Below are 27677 nucleotides of genomic sequence, written 5' to 3'. Positions count from 1 at the left end.
TGTCCATTGTCCACTGATGATTGTCCATTGTCCTGTTAGGGTTTTAGCGAATCGTCGGGGCTCTGTTGATCCCGTCACTGGTATCAAAGGGTGAGCAGACCCAGGGCATGGAGTCTAAACGAGCACGGGTCTTTACCAGCACACCCCACAAGGGATGATGGGCCATCACCCCTAGTGGGTGGCCGACTACTTTGCTGCCTGCCCGGTGCTCGCGGATCACAATTGTTGATTGTCCATTGTCCATTGTTCAAGTCCATTGTCCTTGCGGATTGTCCATTGATGATTGTCGATTATCCATTAATGATTGTCCATTGCCCTGTCAGGGTTCTTGCAAACCTCTGGGTTCTGTTGATCTCATCACTGGTATCAAGGGGCCAGCAGTCAATTGATGACTGGCCATTGTCCATTGATGATTGTCCATTTGCAATTTTCCACTGATAATTGCCTATTGTCCATTGATCATTGTCTATTGCCTATTGTCCATTTATGATTGTCCATTGTCTATTGTCCATTGATGATTGCCCATTGTCCACTGATGAATGCCCACTGTCCATTGTTGATAGTCCATTGATGATTGTCCATTGTTGATTGCCCATTGTCCATTAATGATTGTCCATTGATGATTATCCAGTGTTGATGGTCCATTATTGATTGTCCATAGTCCATTGTCCTTTTTTAGATTGTCCATTGTCTTTTGATGATTGTCCTTTGATGATTGTCTATTGTTCATTGATGATCTTTTATTGTCCATTGATGATTGTCCATTGTTCATTGTTAATTGTCCATTGATGATTGTCATTGTCTATTGATGATTGTCCACTGATGATTGTTTATTTTCCATTGATGATTGTCTATTGATGATTGTCCATTGACCATTGTACGCTGATGATTGTCCATTGTCCATTGATAATTGTCCATTAATGAGTGCCCATTGTCCACTGATGATTGTCGATTGTTTGATTTATGATTGTCCATTGTTGATTACCCATTGTCCATTGATGATTGCACATTGATGATTGTCCACTAGGGATGAGCAGAAATTACACCAATGCACAATTATGCATCATAATTCGCATCTACTAATCATATTCTTAATGAAATTTTTTTGGGGGGAAATCATAATTAATATCATATGCAATTGTCAGCTTTAGTAAATACGCATGAATTAACACATAATTTACGTATAATTTTGTGCCAATTTTGACAGTGAATAGATTGCCCCATACACGCTATTGCTACTAAAATTGCTACATATGTTAAAAAGGATAGTGGGTACAAGTAAAAAATTTTTTTTTCAAAAAGACCTTGTAGTTTTTGAGAAAATTGATTTTAACTGGTTCAGCACCGCAGTCCGTAAATCTCATGCATCCGAGCAACGTTCACCTCCCATTCATTCGCCTATAACTTTATTGCTACTTATCACAATGAATTGATCTATATCTTGTTTTTTTCCACCACTAATTAGGCTTTCTTTGGGTGCTACATTTTGCTAAGAATTATTTTTTTCTAAATCTATTTTAACAGGAAGATTAAGAAAGAAATGAAAAAAAATCATTATTTCTCAGTTTTTGGCCATTATAGTTTTAAATTAATATACGCTACCGTAATTAAAACTCATGTATTTTATGTGCCCATCTGTCCCGGTTATTACACCATTCAAACGATGTCCCTATCACAATTTATGGTGCCGATATTTCATTTAGAAATAAAGGTGCATTTTTTCAATTTGCGTCCATCACTATTTATAAGCTTATAATTTTAAATAATATAATAACATATTCTCTTGACATGCATATTTAAAAAGTTCAGACCCTTGGGTAACTATTTATGTTGTTTTTGTTTTTTTTAATTGTATTTAATATTTTTATTTTTAATAAAAAAAAAGTGTATGTGGGTAATTTTTGGTGTGGGAGGGAAGCTGTTAATTTTAAATGTAAAATAATATTTTTTTTTTATTAAAAATGTATGTTGGTGCAGTTTACTATTTGGCCACAAGATGGCCACAGTGAAAAAAGTCCTGGATGCGAACGATCTCGCATCCAGGAACTAAAATGCTGGGGAGATGTTTCCTGGGGGCAGAAATACCGCGCTCTCTGGAGAGAAAGCGTCCGTATTTCTGCGGGGAAGATAGATCGGTGAATGGGAATTATATTCCCATTCACTGATCGGGGGGCTAGCGGCGGGCAGCGGGGGCATGCCCGATCGCGCGCACCAGGCGGCGGCAGCAGCAGTGCCTATGTGGACGAGGAAGCTCGTCCAGATAAACCGAACTGGTTAAAAATACAAACAAAAATGTTTTTTAAACTGTCATTTTCGTGAGTTTAAAAACTGTTTTTCTTTGCATTTTAAAATAAATTTTCTCAAAAATGTCACAGTCTTTTTGAAAAATTGTAGCATATAGAAGTGGAGGCTATGTTTTTACTATGTGTGATTAAACAAGAAATTTTTCAGTAAGTGGCACCCCCGTGTGTGGCCAATCTTTTCCGCAGTGTGCACTATTCCCTTCTATTTCTCCTACAGCCATCGGGTGGCAGTGTTGAACACCATTATCGAGCAGAGGAGAGCTGTCTGGAACACACGGGAGATGGAAAACTGAAGTATTGACGATCACCTGACCGGGGAGTCCGTCCAGCTGGGTCCCCTCTGATGTTCGCAGAGCGGAGCTGCACTATTGGCATAGCACCTGCCAATAGTGCAGCTGGATATCTTTTGGATATCGGGATTATATCAAGATAAGTTACACCGTGTGTGCGGTTGAAGCACCTTCATCTAAGGTGGGACCACTACAGGAACAGGTGCTGTTGCCACCTTCCCTGGTCTGCACCTGCAGTGTCCTTTCTGTTGCACTGGGGCATCTGATTTATGTACTTTTGGGCTTTGAAGGCAGCCCGCCTTAGTAGCATTGTTAATCCATTTTGCACCACTTTGTTGTACATTATTCACTGCATGGAGTGTTGAACTAACACCTGGGAGGATTGTTCTTAATGCTGACTGTGATTGATTGAATCAAGACAGTATCACACTATGTGAGATTTGTTTACAGGTACTAGTGACCAAGGAGGAGCACACGGTAACAAGCTCTATTGAGCTGAGTATTGTATTTGAATCCATCTGGAATCTTGCTTCAGCGATCCTGACTCATGAGTGAGAGCGGTTATTGATGAATGAACCAGTGCAGTAATCTGTTTGAACTGAATCTGCCCTATATGACTAGACAGAAAAGGCACAAATGAAAAAGAGAAAGACTGTTTGCAATATAAGACAGAAAAGGTAGTCATTTTGTAAAAGATGATGGTGAATTTGCAACAGGAAGACAAACCTCTTTCCTTGACGTTAAACCGTGTAATTTAAATTGATAGGTACATTTTTAACTAGTTGAGTGGTATAGACTTTCTCAACCAATAGAAATTGTAAAGTGTTTTAATGTGAGGTACTGTAGACTGTTTATTCACAGCAGTAAGGGATGATTCACACTTTGTCTGCTGAAAACAGCAGTGTTTCTTCGTGGACAGTTTTCCTTTTTCAAATGAATCGGCGTGTTAGCCGAGGAAGCTGGGCTCTCATTCATCCCTAGTATTCTTTGATTGCTCCAATACTTGGACAATCCAATAAAGTATTGGGCCAATCAGAGAATTTGGTAGTGTGTCAAGGATGTGCGAATGATAGCCGACATCCGCAAAAGGTTGGGAATTCTGCCCAAAAAAAAAAAAAATAATAATATATATATATATATATATATATATATATATATATACTGTACATATATTGTGTGTGTATGTATATATATAACTTTATTAACAAAATGGCTAAAAAATGCCTTTCCATGGAAATCCCAATTTCCGTGGAAAACCACAGAATAGACAATTGGCATTTGTAGGAGATCTGCACTTACAACCATCCCCAATTAACATGGGATGTGACATCAGGTGCAATTATGTGTTCGTGTGTGTGTGTGTGTGTGTGTGTGTGTGTGTGTGTGTGTGTGTGTGTGTGTGTGTGTGTGTGTGTGTGTGTTAATTTACATAAACTACCAGTGGTGTTTCATCAGAAAAGCAGTTACAGGGTTGTATTGTTAACATTAGAATTCTCTAATGCTATTCAGCTAGAAATGCTTGCATGTTAGAGCAAAGTGTGTTGGGGTTTAGAAGGAACATAAGTGAAGTTTCCTTTATGTATTGTGAGACAGGGATTGTAATGTTTATCGCTTGTGAAGGCAATTGTCGCCTTTCAAACAGCACCAAAGCCTCTGATCATTGGCATGGGTAATTAAGTTCATTGAAGTTGCTTAATTAAAACTTGCCTCAGTGCGACAAGCTGTTCAACTTTAGGACCACAGCATAGGGAAAATGGGAATATTAAATTATAATTACAGTTAAGACAATGTAATCATAAGGCCTTGTTTCCATCTGTCCGCTTCTATCCGCTTTTTATCAGCACATCAATGTTACAGATTGATACATGTTGCTGAAAAGCGGACAGAAGCGGATAGAAGCGCATAGATGGAAACGAGGCCTAATTAGTAATGGGTCCTTATTAGCCTTTTCTGTGGATGGAAAGATTTCTAAACAGAAAAAAAGATATCAGAGCCTGAAACTCTATGCAGCCTGCTATTTTTGGTCAGCATAAGTAACAAATGAGAATGAGCACAGGCTAGAGAAACAGATGCACTTTCTAGGGAGCTGCTGAATGTATAGTGTCTAAAATGAATTTCAGAAGTCTCAAGACTTAAAAGACAAATGTAATTAGGTATAAGGTATGGAAAAAGTGTGTAGGTTAGATAGGTAGGTTCCCCCAGTGTAGGTTAGATAGATAGATTCTCCAAGTGTAGGTTAGATAGATAGGATCTCCCGTTGTAGATTAGATAGGTAGGTTCCCCCAGTATAGGTTAGATAGGTAAGTTCCCCCAGTGTAGGTTAGATAGGTAGGTTCCCCCAGTGTAGGTTAGATAGATAGATGTCCCCAGTGTAGGTAAGATATGTAGGTTCCCCCAGTGTAGATTAGATAGGTAGGTTCCCCAGTATAGGTTAGATAGGTAGGTTCCCCCAGTATAGGTTAGATAGGTAGGTTCCCCCAGTGTAGGTTAGATAGATGCCCCCAGCATAGGTAAGATAGGTAAGTTCCCCCATGTAGATTAGATAGGTAGGTTCCCCCAGTGTAGGTTAGATAGATAGATGCCTCCAGTGTAGGTTAGATAGGTAGGTGACCCCAATGTAGATTAGATAGGTAGGTTCCCCTAATGTAGGTTAGATAGATAGATGCCCCCAGTGTAGGTTAGATAGGTAGGTTACCCCAGTGTAGATTAGATAGGTAGGTTCCCCCAGTATAGGTTAGATATGTAAGTTCCCCCAGTGTTGGTCAGATAGATAGATTCCCCCAGTGTAGTTTAGATGGTTAGATTCCCCCAGTGTAGGTAAGATAGATAGATTCCCCCAGTGTAGGTTAGATAGATAGATGCCCCCAGCACAGGTTAGATAGAAAGGTGCCCCGAGGAGACTGAGTAGGGGGCATTGGGCAGAGCAGAGACGGAGCGGGCAAAGTGCAGTTAAAAACTCACCTTCTGATCTCCGCATGCGGGTGCTGTAACCAAGATGACGGACGCCAGGGGAGGAAGTAGGAAGACCACGGAGGCTGCATGCGGAGATTGGAAGGTAAGTTTTAAACCGCGCTTTGGCCACTCCACCTCTGCTCCACCCAGTACCCCCTCCTGCCGTTCACTGTGATTCGGGGCACCATGGCAACAGGTTTGGGGGTGGTGCCCCGGATCAAAGGCCCTAGTGACGCCCCTAGTGCCAAACACTAGGAACAGATTTCCAATAGATTTCAGAATGAAATCTATTGGAAATCTACCTAAATGCATTATTGGACCATTAAATTCAATGAAACTCTATGGGCCATGGATCTGCTACCAGCAGCAGCAGATCGACCTAGATCTTCCATCCCGTCAGATAGATCAAATTCATCGAAAGTGATCAAAAACGGCCACAAATTGTTCGATCGATAGATTTGAAAGAATCGATTTCTGATGGATCAATCGATTCTATAAATTGATGGCTGCAATCAACCAGTGTATGGGTCCCTTAAGACATGTTTCCTAAAAAAACAAAGGAAGATTCAGCCCAGAAAACTTGCACTACACAATAGATTTGGCAAAGGGCCCAAATACTTTCTTGCCTTCGCGCGCGCGCACACACACACGCACGCACACACGCACGCACACACACACACACACACACACGAACGCATGCACACACACACACACAAACACAGTAACAAGCACACTGTGAAAATACCAGCCTACATACCTGATCTTCCTGGAGAAAAAAAAACAAAAGCTTTTGCAAACAAATTGACAGAAAAAAGCTTCACCACATGGAATACAATTTTGTTTCTTGCAGAGTCTGCTGAAACTAGCACATTTGCTCTACTATATACAATCGGTAATTTGTACCTGTGTTATATGAACTGAGATTTCTGCATTTGAATAAATAGTAATCAACTGATTATTCTTATTGCTTATAAAAATTACAGCTCAGCTGGGAGCAAATTCAGGATATTTCAATGTATTAAAGATATAAATTTGCAAGAATAAGCTTTAATTGCTACCTTGTGTAATAAGTGATTGTATGTACGTTAATAAACATGCAATTTATCATTGTAAGAGTATTTTTATTGGAGATGAGGAAATATGAAAAATCTAGCCAATCTGTTCTTAGTGTCTCCTGCTGAGTTGTAATCCAACTGTAGTTAATATTACTGTATTTTATTTTTATTTTTTTTTAACTTTCTACCTTTTCTTTCTAGTTTTTCCTTTCATACACTTTCTTTTTATTTAAACATAATGTTAAAGAAAGTTGATAAAAGGTCCACAAACAAAAGTGGTTTGCCTATAGAAACATGACTGGTGGATGTTAGGCCTTGCTGTGGTGATGTTAGTCTTCCTACCTGGATATGGCGTACATGTAAAAAGGGTCCCCAGTAAAAATGGCACTGGAGATAGCCACTTGTAGAAAATCAGTAAAATTACAGACATTCTACAAGTTAATTCCAATAATATAATGTAATCTTTACCCATATTTTGCTATAACCTAATCTAACCTTTTTCTAACACTAGACCTCCATTTTGATGCCTGCCAAACTAACCAATGCCCCCGTGTTGCCTACCTCTAAACCTCCCCTGGTTGTGCCTAACACTAAGGATCCCCCCTCACTGCATAACCCTGAAATCATCTGGTGGTGTCTAATGAAGCAGGTAAAAGGGGTGCTGGAGGAACCCTGTTAAAAATGTTGCCCTAGGTGGCAATGTTAAAAGCCATGATTAGCAGCTATAAATGGTAATCTTGGCACCAAAGGTTTATAGCTACTATTTACCATGTGTAGACACTCATAGCCACCATTTACCATTTAATTGTGGCTTTTAACATGGCAGTGGTGAGGGTTAGGAGGCAGAAAGCAGTTAATGTTAGAAGTGTTGGGACAGGGTCCTTAGGAGTTAATGTTAGGCACCAGGAAGGGGGTCAAGGTTAGGCACCAGGAGGGTTAAGGTTAGACACCAGGAGAAGGTTAAGATTAGGCACCACCTGGGGGGGCTAAGGTTAGGCACCATCAGGGGGGAGTTAAGGTTATGCACCACCAGGGGTCTTATGGCTAGGCATCAGTAGATGGAGGATTTGATGTGAAAGTAGGGTTAGGTTAAATGGCGGATCGCTCAGAAACAGCCGTATCAGTCTGCAGACAGACTGTACACACGCCGGACTGTCGCTGGAACGCCCACCCAGCGGGAGGTGACAACGGACCCGTCGTTGCCTCCAGTCCGGCATGTGTACGGACCTTAAGTTATACTAAAATATCAGTAAAGATAACCAAAATGTTACTATTATAATTAAGTAGTAGAATACCTGTAATTTTACAGATATTCTACTAGTGGCTTTCTCCACCACCCTTCTTACTTGGTGCCTTTTTTTACATCTAAGCACCTAAAGAAACCCCTCCCACCCCCCTGCCACCTAATCTCATCCACTGATATTTTTGCAGCCATAGGCGGCAATGTCAATAGCCCCAATTAGACATAATTTGCATACTGGGTGGCCCCGACATCCCCGATTTTATCTGGCACTAGCGGGGAAGCATCATTAGGGTCAAGCATGCAGAGAAGATTGGTTTTTAAGTGCTGAGCAAAAACTGGTGGATACTGGAGGCCCTGACAGCCACCTAGGGCCAAGCCATTAACAGGGCACCTCTGGAGTCCTTTTTACCTACTTTGTGGATATGTTGCTGTCTCTCTCCAATGAATTTGCTTGGAAGAACAAAGAGAAATCAAGAGCCCAATATGGTGTAATATCGTTAAGTTGGTTGTGGTTTAAAGCAAAATATTTAGATATACTCACAAACATGGGTTACCCATAGGCAACCACTTCAAGTGCAGGTGGGGAGTATTAGAACCTGACCCCACTCAGGTTTTTAAGATGTCACTCTCTGTAGATAGGAAACGGGGTAGCACCCCTCCATTGAGGGTGGAATCAAGATTTCAGCAAGGCTTGGTGTACAGAGGCGCCAGAGTAGAATAAAAACGTTTAAAACCATCTAAAAGAGGGGGATGTTCAGGTGGACTTACCTCCCTCAAAAATATAAAACTCAATTTAGTCACAATATATATGAGAGGCGATTGCGAATGAGAACGAGCAAAGGGACAGGTTGTATGTGTGTGCGCCAATCCAGTCGCCACCCCGCGACCGCGCACACACATACAACCTGTCCCTTTGCTCGTTCTCATTCGCAATCGCCTCTCTTGCGATTGCGTTCTGCGCTTCGTACAATTCCTGTCTGGCATTTGTGGAGGTACAGAGGATTGGTTCCTCTGCACTCCCCAGCGCCATCTGCCGACAGGAATTTTCCCTCTACGGGTGCGTAGCACCTTTGGCTGGGTGCCTGAAAATATACGCTTGTGGAGGATTTCCGCCGTGTCAGCGCACGCGTTGTGCGCTGATCACGGAGAAAGTTCCACAATCGTTACAATCACCAATAATACAGATGCTATACCTGATTATATGGTGATCTGCAGAATCACCAATAATACACGTATAGCTTGACACAGGGCACCTAATGTAATCTAAGTGTTTGGTGCAACAGTAAGATAAGTGATCTCCCGAGGAGCGGGAGATACAGACACCACTGCAGCCGAGAATTCCCTGAAGAGCAGGGAATTGGACTGCACTGCAGCCAGTGGACACCTGAGGAGCAGGTGGCCTCTGACTATGTCGAAACTAACCTCTTTAAGAGGAAGAGATGGAGACTGTACTGCAGCCAGGGATTCCCTGATGGATTTGGGAATCAGACCATACTGCAGCCAAGGATTCCCTGATGGGCTGAGAATCAGACTGTACTGCAGCCAGTGGACTCCTATGGGTTAGAGTCCTCTGACTGGACTGCAGGAGGTCTTCCTGTGGAGCAGGTAGCCTTTACAGTAAATGGACACCTAGAGGGTTGGTGTCGTAGGGAGTACAGTGAGGCTGCTTACCCAAGGGACGAGTGACAGCCAGAAGGGTCATACAGGCCGAGTCGGCAACACACGAGCAGATAAAGTACATAAACAGAAGACTGATACGGTATCCGGGTACAGGCAAGATTGGCAACGGGTAGACAGATAGGCAAGGTATCGAATCAGTAGGCAGGAGAGTGGTCAGCCAAGCCAGGGATCATAACAAGTAACCGTATAGCACAATCCTAGTATGAGGTGTGAGGTCCTTGGTCTCAACACCCGGGAACTAGTCTGTAACGATTGGTGTCAGCACACAGAGAGAATCTGATTGTTGATGATCTGCAGAATCATCAACAATACAGATGTATACTTGATTATGGATGATCTGCAGAATCACCAATAACACAAGTATGACTAACCTCTGGACACCTAATGAGTAAAGTGCTAGATGAACTGAAGGCTATCTCCCGAGGAGCAGGAGATGTAAACGGCTCGGCCAAGAGCCACCTGAGGGGCAGATGGCCCTGGGCAGTGCAGAACTATCTCCTTGATAGTGAAGACCTGGTAACCAGGGATAATGATATCAGATGGTAAACTGTACTGCAGCCAGAGAAAGAGACCACTGGCTGCTAACAGGCCGGACTCTCTGAGGAGCGGGAGTCTCGGTTGCAGCTGACACCTGGTGGAATGGTGTTACTGCTAGTACAGTTAGACTGAGCACTCAGGGAGAGTGACAGCTTGAGTGGTCGGGCAGGCCAGGTTGGCAACACATGAGCAGATCAGGTACAGAGAGAGAGAGACTGATTCGGTAACCGGGTACAGGCAGGGTCTGGCAACAGGTAGGCAGATATGCAGAGGTACCGAATCAGAAAGCAAGAGAAAGGTCGACAGAGCAAATGGTCATAACATATAAGTATAACCAAGTCCTAGACTGGGGTGTGAGTTCCTTTGTCTCGACACCCTGGAACTAGTCTAGAGTATAACACAGTAATAGCACAGTGTTCCTAAGCTTGAGTGTGTGGTCCTTGGTCACAACACACTGGAACTGGTCTAAAGTATAACACAGCAATGACACAGTATCCCTAAGCTTGGGTGTGAGGTCCTTGGTCACAACACCCTGGAACTGGTCTAAATGATAACACAGCAATGACACAGTATCCCTAAGCTTGGGTGTGAGGTCCTTGGTCACAACACCCTGAAACTGGTCTAACATATAACACAAACGTAATCTGGCCAAGTGTGAATTCCCAGGTCCTCCTGGTTCTAACACTCTGTGAGATCTGACTGGTCTGAGTGCTCACACTTTAGTATTCGCAATGGCAGACAACCAGCAACTGACAGGAAAGAAGTATATATAGTGCAGCGCTCCTCAGCGCCACCCAGTCCCACTCAGCCAATCACCCACTGCGCTGGGATCAGCTGATCATCCTGATCAGCTGATCCCTCTCCTATTGGCATAAAGGTCCTGCCTCCTAGCGTGCGCGCACATAGCTCTCCATCTGTGTGCACTACTAGGCTCAAACAAACCAGACGCATGCTGCTGTGCGGAAACCGCCGGTCTGAATGCGGAAACAGCCGTCCCGCTGCCAGACCATGCGGCGCTGTCTCCGCAATCCATTACACAGTCTAAATAATAACCGTAGTAACACAGTTCCTAATCTTAGGTGTGAGGTCCTTGGTCTCAACACCCTGGAACTAGTCTAGATAATAACTGTAGTAACACAGCTCCTAAACTTAGGTGTGAGGTCCTTGGTCTCAACGCTCGGGAACTAGTCTAGATGATAACAGTAATAACACAGTTCCTAATCTTAGGTGTGAGGTCCTTGGTCTCAACACCCGGGAACTAGTCTAGATAACAACAGTACAATAATACAATAGAGGTAAAGCGGAATCTGGCTAAGTGTGAATTCCCAGCTCCAGCCGGTTCTAACACACTGTAAGATCTGACTGAGGTCTGAGTGCTCACACGTGAGTATTTGCAACGACAGACAACCTGCAACTGAAAAGCAAGTCCTACATATACTTGCAGCGCTCCGCAGCGCTGCCCCAGCCACTCAGCCAATCCGGAGTCCAGCTGGGATCAGCTGATCGGCCTGATCAGCTTATTCCCCTTCTGCTGGCATAAAGGTCCTGTCGCCTGGCGCGTACACGCATAGCTCTCCATCCGCACCAGAAGGACCAGGCGAACCAGTGACATGTTGCTGCGTGGAAAACGCCACCGGCTTGCACGCAGAGACAGCCGCCCTGCCGCTTGCCCGTGCGCCGGTGTCTCCGCTATTCATTACATGAACAATACGGGCTGATCACCCCCACCCTATACTTATCCCATAGGGCCATTCTTTGATGCTTCATGCTAATCAGATGGTGCAAGATGGCCAAACCGACCTGATCACCACCCAGGCCACTCCCAACCCCACCCCCCACAGAAGACACAATCTTGATTCCCATTTTACTGTCTGTCTTAGTGTAGAGAGAAGTGCTGCTGATACAGGGACAGTGTTAGATAGGCTGTATTACATATATTGTGCTGTATAGCTGCTCTGCTACTCCTGGTGCACCAGCTAGGAACCTCAAAAAACATTTTGCAGGAGTCATCTGACTAGATAGGCTATATAAGGTGCTGTTTGCGTGTAGTTGCTTCTTAGTTCTTCGGTGCTGTGCTCCTTGTAGTGTACCAGCTAGGGACACTGCAATCCTGACCAAAAAAGTCATTTTTGTACTGACATTGAACCTGCTGTGTGCTGTACTGACATTTTTGCATTGTGGTGTGTATTGTAGTAACACAACACCTGTATATGGTTGTACAGTGTAGTGTGTGGCTGGCTGCATCACCATTCTAGCCTACTCTCACTGTGCATAAGTGTTTGATTGTCACTGACCCCCACACAGCTTCACCCGAGTCACTTTGGGTCATATCAGACAGAAATGTTGTGGTAAAAACAAAATCTAAGTTAAAGGGGCAGTATGGCGAAAAATTGTAAACTTTAAAATATGTGTAAACAACCAAATAAGAAGTACCGTATTTTTCGGACCATAAGCCGCACTTTTTCTCCTCCAAAAGCTTGGGGGGAAAAGTGCCTGCATCTTATGGACCGAATGTACGTATCCCAGCAACTGCAGAGTGGGTATGAGAGCTGGGATTATGCTTCCTGCAACAAGTGTACAGCATCTGGGCTCATCCTGCATTCTGTATTGCACTCACCTCAAGCAGTGGGGACAACAGCATGGGGGCCCCTAACACACGTGGAGTAATGCAACTGAGATCAGAGTGGGAAATGAAACCTGGGCAGTCTTGCAGGGTGGCACCGTGGTCTGGTGTTTCTAGCCTGGAGACCCACGTGGGCATTGTGGTTGCATGATCCGGTAGCTAAGAGTTGCTGTGATGTCCATGTGCGTGTCGAGGCCATCTGTGCAGCGTGGCAGGACATCTGTCAGGGAGGAAATCATGGCAGTTGTGGACAGGCTGGCTTAGAGTCTGCATGTCAGAGAGGATTGTGGCAGCAAGGCCAGGCTGGCTGGGAGTCTGACATGGAGGAGATTGCGGCAGCTGTGAACAGGCTGGGTGGGAGTCCGACATGAAGGAGATCGCGGCAGCAGCCCAGGCTGGCTGGGAGTCCGACACGGAGGAGATCGCGGCAGGGAGGACAGCCTGGCTGGAAGTTCCAACATGGAGGAGATCGCGGCAGGGAGGACAGCCTGGCTGGGAGTCCGACATGGAGGAGATCGTGGCAGGGAGGACAGGCTGGCTGGGAGTCTGCAAGTCGGAGGAGATCACGGCAGCTGCAGACAGGCTGGCTGGGAGTCTGACATGGAGGAGACCACGGCAGCTGCGAACAGGCTGTTTGGGAGTCCGACGTGGAGGAGATTGCAGCAGCGAAGACAGGCTGGGAGTCTGCTTGTCAGAAGAGATCGCGGCAGCTGTGGACAGGCTGGTTGAGAGTCCGACATAGAGGTGATCGCGGCAGCGAGGACAGGCTGGGATTCTGCATGTCGGAAGAGATTGCGGCAGCAGCGGACATGCTGGCTGGGAGTCCACATGTCGGGAGAGAAAAAGGCTGGATGTCGGGTAAGAACAGCAGGGAAGAAGAAGTCTTGAGTCCGGGAGGAGGGGAAAGGAGGAAGTCCGTGTCCAGGTTGCTGTACTGGAGCTGGGACTTTCAAATCACTTTGCTCCATTGTCTCTGTGTGCAGCAGGCAGGTAAGGATACAAGTTGATGTAGGTCCTGGTAGCAGGAAATGAATGAGGAACTAAAGTTTTCATTGAAGGCATTTATTATTACTACATTTAAAATAGCCTATCAGTTATGTTTTGATCCTGTATTCAGTGAACAAAAAACTGTGTCCCATTATAGCTTATGTAGAGACAGCTTTTGGTGGAGAAGTTCTATAGGATGCCCCTGCACCATGGGCACACTAGGTCCAAGGTTAGGCGCACCAGGTTTAGTATATCTTTTTTTCCCCTGTTTTTTGCCCTCTAAACCTAAGTGTGTCTTATAGTCCGGTGCGTCTTATGGTACGTTTTTTCCAGAGTAAAATGAGACATAAATTACTTTTCTCCTGTGTTGCTGTCACTTACAGTAGGTAGTAGAAATCTGACAGAAGTGACAGGTTTTGGCCTAGTCCATCTCTTCATAGGGGATTCTCAGCAAGGCTTTTATTCTTTATAAAGATATTCACCAAAAAAGGATTTAAACAATGATGCTGGCCAGCATCCCTGCTCACTACACAGTTTGTTGGCAGTTGGACAGAGCAACTGCCCTTCACTAAGTGCTTTTGAAAATAAATAAATCCCTGAGAATCCCCTATGAAGAGATGAACTAGTCCAAAACCTGTCGCTTCTGTCAGATTTCTACTACCTACTGTAAGTGACAGCAACATAGAAGAAATGTAACGTATGGCTCATTTTACTCTAGAAAAAATGTACTACTTATTTGTATATGTTTGCAAATATTTTAAATTTTACAATTTTTCGCCATAGTGCCCCTTTAATTTACTGTCTACCACATATTTTTGCTCTCACTGATTGTTGCTTATCATACGTTATTTACAACAAACCTTACTGTTCTGTGCATTACTTTGCACCATATCAGACAGAAATTTTGCAGTAAAAAAGTAAAATGAATCAAATTTAATTTACAGTGTACTGCAATTTTTTGCTATCACTGATTGTTGATTGGCATGTGTTATTTACAACAAACCTTATTGAGCTGTACATTACTTTGTCATATCGGACAGCCATTTTGTGGTAAAAAAAAACAAAAAAAAAACTTCCTTTACAGTGTATCACACATTTTAGTTCTTACTGATTGCTGAATAGCATGATTATTGTGCTGTGCATTATTTTGTGTCATATTAGACAGCCATTTTTAGTGAAAAAAAAATCAATTTTCATTCACCGTGTACTGCAAATGTTTGCTCTCACTGATTGTTGATTAGCATACATTATTCATAACAAACCTTACCGTGTTATGCTTTACTTTGTGTCATATCGGACAGCCATTTTGTGGTACAAAAAAAAATAAAGTTAATTTACAGTGAACCATACATTTTAGTTCACACTGATTGCTGATTGGCATATGCTGCTAACAACAAACCTTACTGTGCTGTGCATTACTTTGTGTCATATCAGACAGCTATTGTGTGAAAAAAAAACCTCTATGTTCATTTACACTAATGTGTCTACTGCACATTTTAGTTCTCACCGACTGTTGTTCTGCAGAAGAAAGCCATTACTTACCAGGATGCTGAAGAGGTGGTTGACTGGCTTACTCCTCATCCTCCTTCTTTTCAGTTGGGCAGGAAGAATGGTGTGGCTGTAGCGTGGAGTTTCTAGTTTCTTTTTTTTTTATTCAGGCCTACAGTGCATGCAATTACAATGTTGTAATGGACAATATTTGACATGACATATTTGAAATTATAAATTTTGATGACAGAATTTTTTTTTTTTTTTTTTTTTTTTTTATGTAATACATACATTTGGAATGATACTTTCTTCAGGCCTCTCTGCGGATTGGCCCAATGCCAATGTGATTGGGATAAAATTACAGAGTTGCAGAAATCCAGTATTTCCACAGAAATTCGATTTCTGAGATCCTTTTTTTTGGTTGCCGAGTTCCGGTAATGCTGAAATGTCAATTCCGTGAAAACCGGATGAGCATCCCTACACCTATATCTACATAACCAACAAATCTCTGTGTTCCAGAGAATAGGGGGGAGGGTGTCCATAGTCATATGACTACCTGCCCTGTTCCTTACCTGAGCTGCTGAACATTCCTACCTAAAACCCTAGTGCTGCAAGATGAGAGCGCCATGCTGCCGGCAGGTATATTTTGATCCCTGTAGCATTCTGTGGAGATGAACAAAAGAAGGAATTTTTCAGCATAGTTCTCTATTTAATCCACCATTGTGTTGTAGAAACATACATGTATTTAAAAGTTTATATGATTTAAATAATTCACATTTGTATCAATAGAAACTTCTATAACAATGTTATAGAATGCTACAGTGTTATTGCTTTTTCCCACATCACGGCATCCATTCCTCAGTACAAATGCACAATCCACGGTCTTTCCCAAAATGAATGTAAATCCCTAAACGGCTGATCTTGAAGATTGTGTTATTTTGAATTTGTGTAATGTAACCATGAGTAGTGTGTGAATTTAGGTTTTCCATCATAGTCCGTTCACAGAGAGAAAAAGAGGAGAGATGAGAATAACAGAAGTGTGAATGAAGCACATAATCCAGAAGTCTCCTTGTTGCTATTTAACAGCAGCATAGGAAAAGTCAGGGGATGATGACTGTGTCCATCTTGCGGACACAGAAGTGTTAACAATAAACAGAAGTCTGCGGAGTGGCGTACATTTGTGAATACCATTTCCATGGTCTTGTTAAAGTTTACATTCCTGTCATTGTGTTTGTCTGTGTGATATGTCTGTGTATTTTGCTTGGGTTCTGGGCCTCTGTGTGTTCTGACCTTGGAGAAAAGACAGCTGTGCAGGATCAGACCCAACACATCCCATTTTGTCAGCCTGTGAAATGAATGAGACAGTATTAGGGGCACCGTGGACTGCTTATTTCAACAGGAACACAGATGACACAGTTGAGTGATGCAGAAACTTAGTGCTGGACAATTTAATGTAATTGATTGTATCTCTGTACTAGTCACTTTCATGCAACTTAGGTGCTGTTTTAGCTCTTCAAAATGATTGAAAAAAAATAAGATCAACTTTCTGCATATTTTCTCATAATTACCTTGGTGATCCGATTTCAGGGAAAATGTTGGACCATCCAAACATTGCTAAATAAAATGGCAAATGAGTCATCTGCCCTTACGGAAGTATGAAGATCATGCATATAAGTATATGTATTTATTTTATGAGAGGGTACACTATTCCTCCATTCCACTTATGAATTTTTGCACTGTTTTGTCTGTTGTTGCTAGGTGACCTGTAAACTCTGCTTGTTGTTAGACTAAACAGTGTGGGTCTGGCACACCTTCCTTCCATCTAGCTATGTTACCATGATCTGAAAACACAAAGCTGTCACTGCACCACTCATGAATAGTTAAACAAATTCCATGAATAATACCCAGGAATCCATCCTCTTATTTTCCTTATCGTGGTAGTTACCAGCAATGATTTTTAGTGGACTATTGTAGTCAGATGTACTAGAATAAAGCTTTAGTACATTATCAAATCCAAACAAGGTAGCATGGAGCAGGGACATAGTCAAATCACGTAGCAGGGGTCAGGCTAAATGAGGATGATCAAGGATGAGGTCACCCTTGCTTCCAGGTGTACAACCGTGTACTGCTATACTAGGAGCCAGGACACTGCCAATTTCTCTAATCTATGTAGTATCTCACGGTGGTTCAGAATGTAGTACAACCATATAACCTGTATTACACTTGGACACCTGCCACTTCCAGAAAGGAATTTGGCCAAAACAGCGTCCATTAGTGTGTTGAGGAGCAGAATGAAACTAAATAACATTCACCTTACATTTCAGATTTTTGCCAGTTCAGAAATGTCATGCAACATTTTGCTTAATTGCCTGAATAGGTACCATGTATTATTTATTTTCAGATCTGGCAAACATGGCCGGCCTTTGACCTGAGCGACCGGAGCGGTCGCTCAGGGCGCCAGCTTGCAAGGGCGCACGGGCGGCATGCCGCGCACAGTACAGTGTCGCTGCTCCGCCGCCCGCTCTGTCTCTCCCCGCCGTCTCTCTGTAATTAGAGGGAGACTACAAGAAAATGGCCGCCGATGTCCACAAATGCGGACATCGTCGGCCATTTTCTTGTGGTCCCACTATTTACAGACGGAGAGGAGGCGGGGAGAAGCAGGGAGAGAAGAGTGACGTCGGCGCTGGAAGTCTGGAAAACGGATAACAGGTGAGTAAATTCCCCGCCTCAGCCTGCTATGCCTGAAACTATCTGGAGGGGGGAGCGCAGAAGGGGGGGACTGGGGGCAACTATACTAGCCATGGCCGACCTTTGACCTGACTACCTACACCTGGCTACCTATAGTGAGGGCACCTACGCCTGGCTACCTATACTACTGAGGGCACCTACGCCTGGCTACCTATACTACTGAGGGCACCTACGCCTGGCTACCTATACTACTGAGGGCACCTACGCCTGGCTACCTATACTACTGAGGGCACCTACGCCTGGCTACCTATACGACTGAGGGCACCTACGCCTGGCTACCTATACTACTGAGGGCACCTACGCCTGGCTACCTATACTACTGAGGGCACCTACGCCTGGCTACCTATACAACTGAGGGCACCTACGCCTGGCTACCTATACGACTGAGGGCACCTATGCCTGCTACCTATACAACTGAGGGCACCTATGCCTGGCTACCTATACTACTGAGGGCACCTACGCCTGGCTACCTATACGACTGAGGGCACCTACGCCTGGCTACCTATACTACTGAGGGCACCTACGCCTGGCTACCTATACTACTGAGGGCACCTACGCCTGGCTACCTATACGACTGAGGGCACCTAAGCCTGGCTACCTATACGACTGAGGGCACCTATGCCTGCTACCTATATAACTGAGGGCACCTATGCCTGGCTACCTATACTACTGAGGGCACCTACGCCTGGCTACCTATACAGAGGGGGCCTACACCTGACTTCATATACTGGGGGCACCTATAGCTGGCTACCTATACTGAGGGCACCTACACCTGGCTACCTATACTGAGGGCACCTATGCCTGGCTACCTATACTGAGGGCACCTATGCCTGGCTACCTATACTGAGGGCACCTATGCCTGGCTACCTATACTGGAGGCACCTATGCTTGGCTACCTCTTTTGAGGGCACCTACACCTGACTTCATATACTGGGGGCACCTATAGCAGGCTACCTATACTGAGGGCACCTATGCCTGGCTACCTATACTGGAGGCACCTATGCCTGGCTACCTATGGGGGGACCTATAGCTAACGTCCTATACTGGGGGCACCTATGCTTGGCTACCAATATTTAGGACACCTAAACATAGGATCCTATGCTAAGGGCACCTATAGCTGGTTACTGAGTCTGAGGGCATTTGGGGGGGGGGGGCAGACCGTGGCTATAATGCACGGTGCAAAGTGTGTGTGTTTGTGTGTACTGTGCGTGTGTGTGTGTGTAGGATGAAGGGGGGGGGGGCACCAAATTCAGGTTTCGCTCAGGGCGCTGTGAAACCTAAGGCCGGCCCTGCTGGCAAATGGGTAAATCAGCCTGAATGCTGGCAATATGGTCCAACCCCTTTCTCCCATCCTGAGTGGGAGGTGTGGTGAGCAGGAGCTGGGCAATGTTTACCATCCCATAATACAGCATGGCCTGAAGTACTCAGTACTCAGCTCCGGAGCTCAACAGTGGTCATGTGATCCGTGCTTTTTCTATCCTAATTTCTGCTATTTCATTAGTTTGCATTATTATTGCTAGTGTTTAATGGGATGGGGAGCAGTAGCTTAGCTGAGGATCTGTGGGCCCCGATGCAAGTTTTACAATGGGGGATGCACTCTATACATAACAATTGATACGGTGCACCAAAACCTGCCAATGGCAACTACAGTGTCAGAGGTTTGTTAATGATTACCTCTATTCAAAGCATCAATAAAGTGATTATTATGAGCACAGGACCAATAGAGAGCTAATACTGCAGTTGAGGGAGGGCCCCTCGGGGCCCCTCTGGCCCAAGGGCCAGATGAGGTCGCAACTTCTGCAAGCCCTATTGCTACTCCCCTGATGGGGAGGTAGTCTTCAGGGAAACAATACATTTAGTTGGACAGGACAAACGAGGGTCAATATTTCTGATAGATTTTATGACTTTGATTGAGTCTGTTAGAAATATATTAAAGCGGACCTGAACTCAGAACTTCCTCTCTGCTCTAAAAGATACACAACAGCATAATAACATTTAAAAAAAAACATTTCTACTTCCTTATTCATAGAAGCATACATCTTGTTAACAGCCTGTTCTTTCAAATGAGCTTATCTGCCATCTCTGCTGTGGCAGTCATGTGACACAGTGAGAGGTCAGATTACAACTTGTGATTAGACACAAATGAGGGGGAATTAAACAGGCTAAACTCTCTAAATATATACTGGGTGCATTTCTCTATGTTTTCCTTCTGCCCTGTGCAAGAGTTCAGTTCCACTTTAACTTTAGTATAATTGACTGATAACTTCCTTTTAGATTGTTGACAGTTTCAGCAAATTTAAATGGAGTTCGAATAGAAGGAGCAGTTGATAAGCAACAAATCTTCAGCCTTATTGTAACGATCGGTGTCAACACACAGAGAGAATCTGATTATTGGTGATCTGCAGTATCACCAAGAATACAGATATATACCCGATTATTGATGATCTGCAGAATCACCAATAATACAAGTATGACTAACCTCTGGAACTTAAAATAGTGATAACAATAATGACAATGTCAACACACCAGGTTGTGGAAATATCCACCACACAGCGATTCCTCAGAGGTGTGGTTACCTCTGAATGGGAACCCCGTATGTGAGATCCTCTAAAAGACTGGAAGAGGAGTCTCAGCCTCTAGCAGTAACAATCTGCTAGGGCAAGCGTCTCAAAGAGGCAAGCCTCAGAAATAGCCCACCAGTGGGAGACGTTCCACTGGAGGGAGAAAGGTCAGACAAGCAGCGGTTCGGCAACAGAGAGACGGTAGCAGTACAGGAACGGAAGGCTGATTCAGAGTCGGTAAACAGGAAGGGTCGGCAACTTGAATCAGGTAGGCAGAGGTACAAGATCGATTAGAGTAGAGAGTAGTCAGGGATAGCCAGAGTCAAAACACAGATAAATATACAATACAATCCTAAACTAAGGTGTGATGTCCTTGGTATCAACACCTAGGAAACTGGACTAAGGTCTGAGCATTAACACTAATGTATTCACGACAGCAGACGAGGAGCAACTGATACCTAGCTCCTTATATGCTGGGAGCGCATCTGCAGCGCCACCCAGCCAATTCAACAGCAAGTTGGAGTCAGCTGACCGGCAAGTCAGCTGACTCCCCGTCTAGTAGTGATGGGCGAACACCTGGATGTTCGGGCTCAGGAAAGTTCGCCGAACATGGCCGAGATGTTCGGCATGTTCGGGCCGAACCCCGAACTTTCCGAACATCCAGCTTTTGGGGGCCATATGGGGTCGCAGGCATAAGGGGGGAGCATGCCCCGATTGCGGGGGGGGTCGGAAATTCCCCCAACCCCCTCCGCTAGCGCTCCCCCCTCTGCCCGCTTCCCCATACAAAAGTTTAAGCAAAGTACCTGTAGTGGATGGCCTGGCAGTGGGCGGCACTGTGGAGTGAGGAGGAGGAGTCCGGAGAGTGACGAGTTGAGGGAGGCCGGGCAGCGGGCGGTTCAGCGGAAGTACCCTTGTGGTACTTCCGCCCTTTCACTGACCTCACGCCCGCTGCCCGGCCTCCCTCAACTCGTCACTCTCCGGACTCCTCCTCCTCACTCCACAGTGCCGCCCACTGCCAGGCCATCCACTACAGGTACTTTGCTTAAACTTTTGTATGGGGAAGCGGGCAGAGGGGGGAGCGCTAGCGGAGGGGGTGGGGGGAATTTCCGACCCCCCCCGCGATCGGGGCATGCTCCCCCCTTATGCCTGCGACCCCATAGGGGGGCAGTATTCGGCCGAACAGGGCCCTGTTCGGCCGAACAGGGGCCCTGTTCGGCCCTGTTCGGCGGCCATTAGAAGTTCAGGGCGAACCCGAACTTAAAAGGCCGAACACCATCAGGTGTTCGGCCGAACGCGAACATCACCCGAACAGGGTGATGTTCTGCAGAACCCGAACAGTGGCGAACACTGTTCGCCCAACACTACCGTCTAGCTGCATAAAGGTCTTGCCGCCGGGCACGCGCACGCGTAATGCGTGCCCTGTTTGCGGCCGAAGGACCTGTGTGTAGCAGCGAGGCGGGGACTGCCGCCAGCTGACTCGTGGAGACGGCGTCCATGCCGCTCTCCGCCGCGGCGGTATCCCCGCCGGCTGTTACAGTACCCCCCCCTTGAGGAGTGGACTCCGGACACCTCCTACATGGTTTCTCAGGATGTAACTGATGAAACCTCTTCCTTAATTTCTCAGCATGCATGCGATCCTCTGGTACCCAAGATCTGTCCTCCACACCATACCCCTTCTAATGGACCAGATACTGCACAGAATTCTGTACCAGCCGGGAATCCAAAATTTTCCCAACCTCGTACTCTGTCTGGCCCTCTACTACCACTGGGGTGGGGGGAGAGTAATCCACATACACTGCTGGCTTCAATAAAGAGACATGGAATGATCTCCCACTTCTCATGCTGGCTGGGAGATCAATCACATAAGAGACATTATCGATCTTTTTGGCCACCAGATAAGGCCCAATGAACCTGGGACCCAACTTGGTGGACGTGTTAGGATCCCCAGTTCTGCCTGTCATTGCAGTGATGGGCTGACTGTCCATCGGTTTTTGTCTGCACATTGCTGCAATGGAATTGCATGTGTGTGTGCAAGGATTCCCAGTTCTGTTTCTCACTGCAGTTATGGGCTGGCTTTGCATTTGGCTCAGTCCTGCTGCAGTGAGATTACATGGGAGTGTCTGAACACCTGCAAGGTGAGTGCCTCATTAGCGGAGTACTTGAGATCCAGACTTCCCAGCAGCCTGTGCTGTCGCATTGTTTGTCCTCCCTGCTTGTGCAGCCTCAGTGCTTGTTCCTGTCTTGCCTGAGTCCTAGGATGTATATCTGTCTGGTTGCTCCAGTCCTGTTCCTGTCTTGCCTGAGTCCTAGGATTTAGAATCCGTCTGTTTGTTCCAGTCCTGCCTGACTTCTTGGAGTGATAACCTGTGTGTTTGCTCTTGTCCTGTATGCTATATTCCGGATGAATATCTACATACCTGTTGGTGGACTTGAGCTTACTAATCCTGTCTGGATAAATACTCCTGCAAAGCTGCTTCATGAACATAATGTTGCATGCTTGTTCCTGCACGGTCTGGAATCTACTTTGAATACTGTTGATGTACATACCTTCACTGTAAATAAAACATCACTTTGCATCATATCCTGGGTGTCTGCGTCTTTGGGAGTTCATCTGCACGAAGCAAAGCCTCGCCAGACGGAATGCCTGCTGGTAAGCATGACAGAATGCGACAGCCCACAACGACTCCCAGCGGATCTCAGGACAACGGAAGGTATGATTATATTCCTCAGAGAAAATTTAAAAGACTTGATTCTGTGTTGTTTTTGGAGTTTTGTTCTGAACTGCAAAAGTTATTTCAAGTGTCTGCTGTTCGATTGTCACTACACACTACCTGGTCTGCATTGATTTCTCGTTGCCTATTTGAGGGTGAATTGCTCGATTGGGCCCTTGAAACTTTGAACTCATCTGACAGTTTTGTGCATGTTCCTGTGGAGTTTTTGAATTTTACTTGTGCTGTTTGGTTAGGAAAAACAATTCCTCGTGCTACCTTTGATGAGTTAATTTCTTCTGATCCTATACAATCAGCTGCAGCCCTCATGCAAATCAGAAACATTGTCTCTGCTAAACGTTCAAAAAGACAAAGTAATAAATCTAAAACCAAGTCTTGTCAATCAAAGAAATCTATTAAAAGTTCAGTTGGTGCAGTTAAACTAATTCTGAAAGATGGATCTGAACCTGTGCCTGAATCTACAGTTAAAACTTCTGCTTGTCCATTTAAGGCAGACAATCCTGGGACATTCAAAAGACCTGTAAAACAGCCTGTTAAACTCTCTCCTGTGCATAAACTGTGTATTGCATCTGATGTTATTCAGCAAACTACTGTTGTCATGCCAAGTCAATCTGCATCTACTCAGCATGTTAATGATTCTGCAACTTCTTCCTCTGCAAATCAAGTACTGGAGGATCCGTTGTCAGTGACAACCACCTGTCTAAGTTATCAAAATGCTGGTTCCTCCATGTCAGAGGTAAAAACTGCTATGCATGCATCACCTTGTTCTGAATCTAACCCTGTGAAAAAAGCTTTTGCAACTCCAGTTTCTGTTGATCCATTGTCTATAGCAACAATAAGCAAAGTTTCTCAAACTGATGTTTTTGCTGCAACTGTTCCTCAAACTATTATGCATCCAGTTCAGTCTGATACTAAACTCAGTCCTGAGATGAAAAAATGTAAAACTTCAGTTTCTGCAATACGGTTGCCGTTAGCAACTGCAAACAAAAATACTTCAACTGACTTGCAGCCAGCAGCAACAGACTTTCTAACATCTCCATTGCACCCATCACAATGTTGTCTGGATTCGGTGCTTAAGAGCAGTGCTGAATCTGCAAACCCAGTGTTACCGTTGCCCTTAGCAACCACCAACCAATTGTTAAATACTGCCGTATCACAGTCTGCTAAAAAAGATCTTCAAACTGCTACTTTTTACTCATCCCAAGCTTTAGAGATTAAAAGTGTGGTAAATTCAACACCAGTAATTCCGTTGTCCATAGCAACCACCGATCAAACCTTGTTGAATAAAGATGCATCTCCACCATCATCTAAGGAAATGGACTCTGTTACTATGCATCTGCTTCATTCTGTTCCAGACTCCAGTTCTGAAGTAAAAAAAACGCCTCAAGTTCTATAGCGCCGTTACATTATGCAATTCTCGTTTCAGCCGGTTTGCGCTCCACATGTTCCATGTTCTTGCTGTTCCAAGTGCTTACAGATTAAGGGGTTCTATGCATCCATGTGACCGTTTCTTTTCATGGTATAGTACCGGAAAAACATATAAGTTACCTACTGGAAAACCATATAAGTTACCTACTGCTTCATCTGCCTCTAGTACCCAAGTGTTGAACTCTGCAGTACAACCTTTATCTGCCAATCTGTCTACGCCAGAGACTTTGTCATCTAGTTCTGCTGTTGTGGAAACCCAGCATCTTGTTTCCCTGACTACAGACTCACTATGTACTGCAACAGAGTACCAGTCTCATGATACTTTAAGTTCTACTCTGTCTGCAGCATCACAAACTGTCTCTGCCACATCTGCCCAGTTGAACTTTGTCCAGTCGCAGTCCTGCCAGTCTGAGCTGGCCGATACTTTACAGCCTGATCGAAGTTTATGCCAAGTTTCTAATGTGAATTCTGATAAAAATGTTTCTGTGTTTAAACTTGTGTCAGTACAAGGGCCAGTTTGTACCCAGACCGTGAGCACATGTGCCAAGCCAGTGCTGCTCGTTAAGGAGAGCCAGCCAAAGCAGGCGAATGCTATGTCTAAGGGTGCAAACATAGAGCCTACACTCATGTGTAATCCTGAATTAATGTTACCCAGTTTTGAATCGGCAATTGAGCAAGGGCCAGTTTGTACCCAAACTATGAGCACATGTACCGAGCCAGTGCTGCTCGTTAAGGAGAGCCAGCCAGAGCAGGTGGATGCCATGTATAAGGGTACAGACACAGAGCCTATACCTATGTGTAATCATGATGAATTAATGTCGCTCAGTTTTGAATCTGTAATTGTGCCAGGGCCAGTCTGTATTAAACCCACGGCTACCAATGCCATGCCGGAGTCGGTCGATAAAGAGACAGGCTCAGTGCTGGTAGGTCACCTGCCAATGGGTACAGACACAGTGCCTGCACCTATGTTTAGCCATGAATCTGTTCTTGATGATAATGTTCTTGTTTCCCAGTCTAAGTGTGTCCCTTCCAGGGATATCGTAATTCTTGAATCTCTTGTAAACTCTGATCTGGAAGGTAAAATAGAACATGTCTCTGAGTTTCTCAAGTCTGAACCTATACCAGTACATACAGTCACTGGGCCCGTACCTGTGCATACCGTTTCTGAAGGTATCGACACTGTGTCAGAGTCAGTGAAGGCTGAGTTGGTATCAGCTTGTGCTACATACGAAGAGCATGGGACTTTACCTCTTGATGTTTCCAAGTTGGAGAATGAAATTGTGTCTGATGTTATGAATGGAGGAGTTTTGTCTTCCCTGTCCAGCAGTTTCCCGTCCAGCAGTTTCCCGTCCAGCAGTTTCCCGTCCAGCAGTTTCCCGTCCAGCAGTTTCCCGTCCAGCAGTTCCCAGTCCAGCAGTTCCCAGTCCAGCAGTTCCCAGTCCAGCAGTTTCCCGTCCAGTAGTTCCCAGTCCAGCAGTTTCCCGTCCAGTAGTTCCCAGTCCAGCAGTTTCCCGTCCAGTAGTTCCCAGTCCAGCACTTCACCGTCTAGCACTTCACCGTCCAGTGGTCCCCAGTCTAGCAGTCCCCTCTCCGGTGGTTCTCTGTCTAGCAGTTCCCTGTCCAGCAGTTCCCAGTCCAGTGTTGAGTTAGTTATTGATTTGATGTCTACAGAATTTGTGGAAGATGAACAATCTCTTTTTGAGTTCCCCAATTGTGACAATTTGTCTAACACTCTGTGTACTTCAGGTATCAGTCATGTCATAGCTTGCCCTGATGCCTCCGCTCCAGCATGCCCAGATGTTGCCCTTGTGTCAGCATGCCCAGTCGCTGCCTCCGCTCCAGCATGCCCAGATGTTGCCCTTGTCTTAGCATGCCCAGTCGCTGCCTGCGCTCCAGCATGCCTAGATGTTGCCCTTGTGACTGTATGCCCAATTGCTGTCTGTACTTCAACAGGCCCAGATGTTGCTCTAAAGCCGGCATGCCCAGCAGTTGCTCATGCCCCAGCATGCTCTGACACTGCTACTGACCTGTCTTGTTCAGACACAGTTGCCATGTCTTGCAAATCAGGTTTTGGGGTCTCTTTGGGTACTTCCATAGGTCTTGGTGGACCGAGTGGAATGTCTGAGGAATCCGCCATTACACTGAGAACTCTGGATGACTCTGAGGGGTTACTAGAGATTTCAGAGAAAGTAGGACTTGGCTCTGTAGGTCAAGTTGGCAGTGTGCATTGCTCTGAAGGTTTTGGTTCTGCTGGGTATTGCTCTGAAGGTTCCGGTTCAGCTGGGTACTGCTCTGAAGGTTTCGGTTCAGCTGGGTATCGCTCTGAAGGTTCCGGGTTAACTGGGCATCGCTCTGAAGGTTCCGGGTTAACTGGGCATCGCTCTGAAGGTTTCGGTTCAGATGGGTATTGCTCTGAAGGTTTCGGTTCAGATGGGCATCGCTCTGAAGGTTCCGGTTCTATTGGGCATAGCTTTGGCAGAAATGATCCTGATGTGGTGTTTGAACGCGTGTCTGGTTTTGGGATGTTTCTGTTTGTCCTGATGTTTGGTAGGCACCCGGAGTGTGCCTTTAAAGGAGGGGGTAATGTTAGGATCCCCAGTTCTGCCTGTCATTGCAGTGATGGGCTGACTGTCCATCGGTTTTTGTCTGCACATTGCTGCAATGGAATTGCATGTGTGTGTGCAAGGATTCCCAGTTCTGTTTCTCACTGCAGTTATGGGCTGGCTTTGCATTTGGCTCAGTCCTGCTGCAGTGAGATTACATGGGAGTGTCTGAACACCTGCAAGGTGAGTGCCTCATTAGCGGAGTACTTGAGATCCAGACTTCCCAGCAGCCTGTGCTGTCGCATTGTTTGTCCTCCCTGCTTGTGCAGCCTCAGTGCTTGTTCCTGTCTTGCCTGAGTCCTAGGATGTATATCTGTCTGGTTGCTCCAGTCCTGTTCCTGTCTTGCCTGAGTCCTAGGATTTAGAATCCGTCTGTTTGTTCCAGTCCTGCCTGACTTCTTGGAGTGATAACCTGTGTGTTTGCTCTTGTCCTGTATGCTATATTCCGGA

The sequence above is a fragment of the Hyperolius riggenbachi genome, chromosome 8, assembly GCF_040937935.1.
Source record: "Hyperolius riggenbachi isolate aHypRig1 chromosome 8, aHypRig1.pri, whole genome shotgun sequence".
NCBI classification, from domain to species: domain Eukaryota; kingdom Metazoa; phylum Chordata; class Amphibia; order Anura; family Hyperoliidae; genus Hyperolius; species Hyperolius riggenbachi.
Note: the sequence above shows the minus strand (reverse complement) of the source record.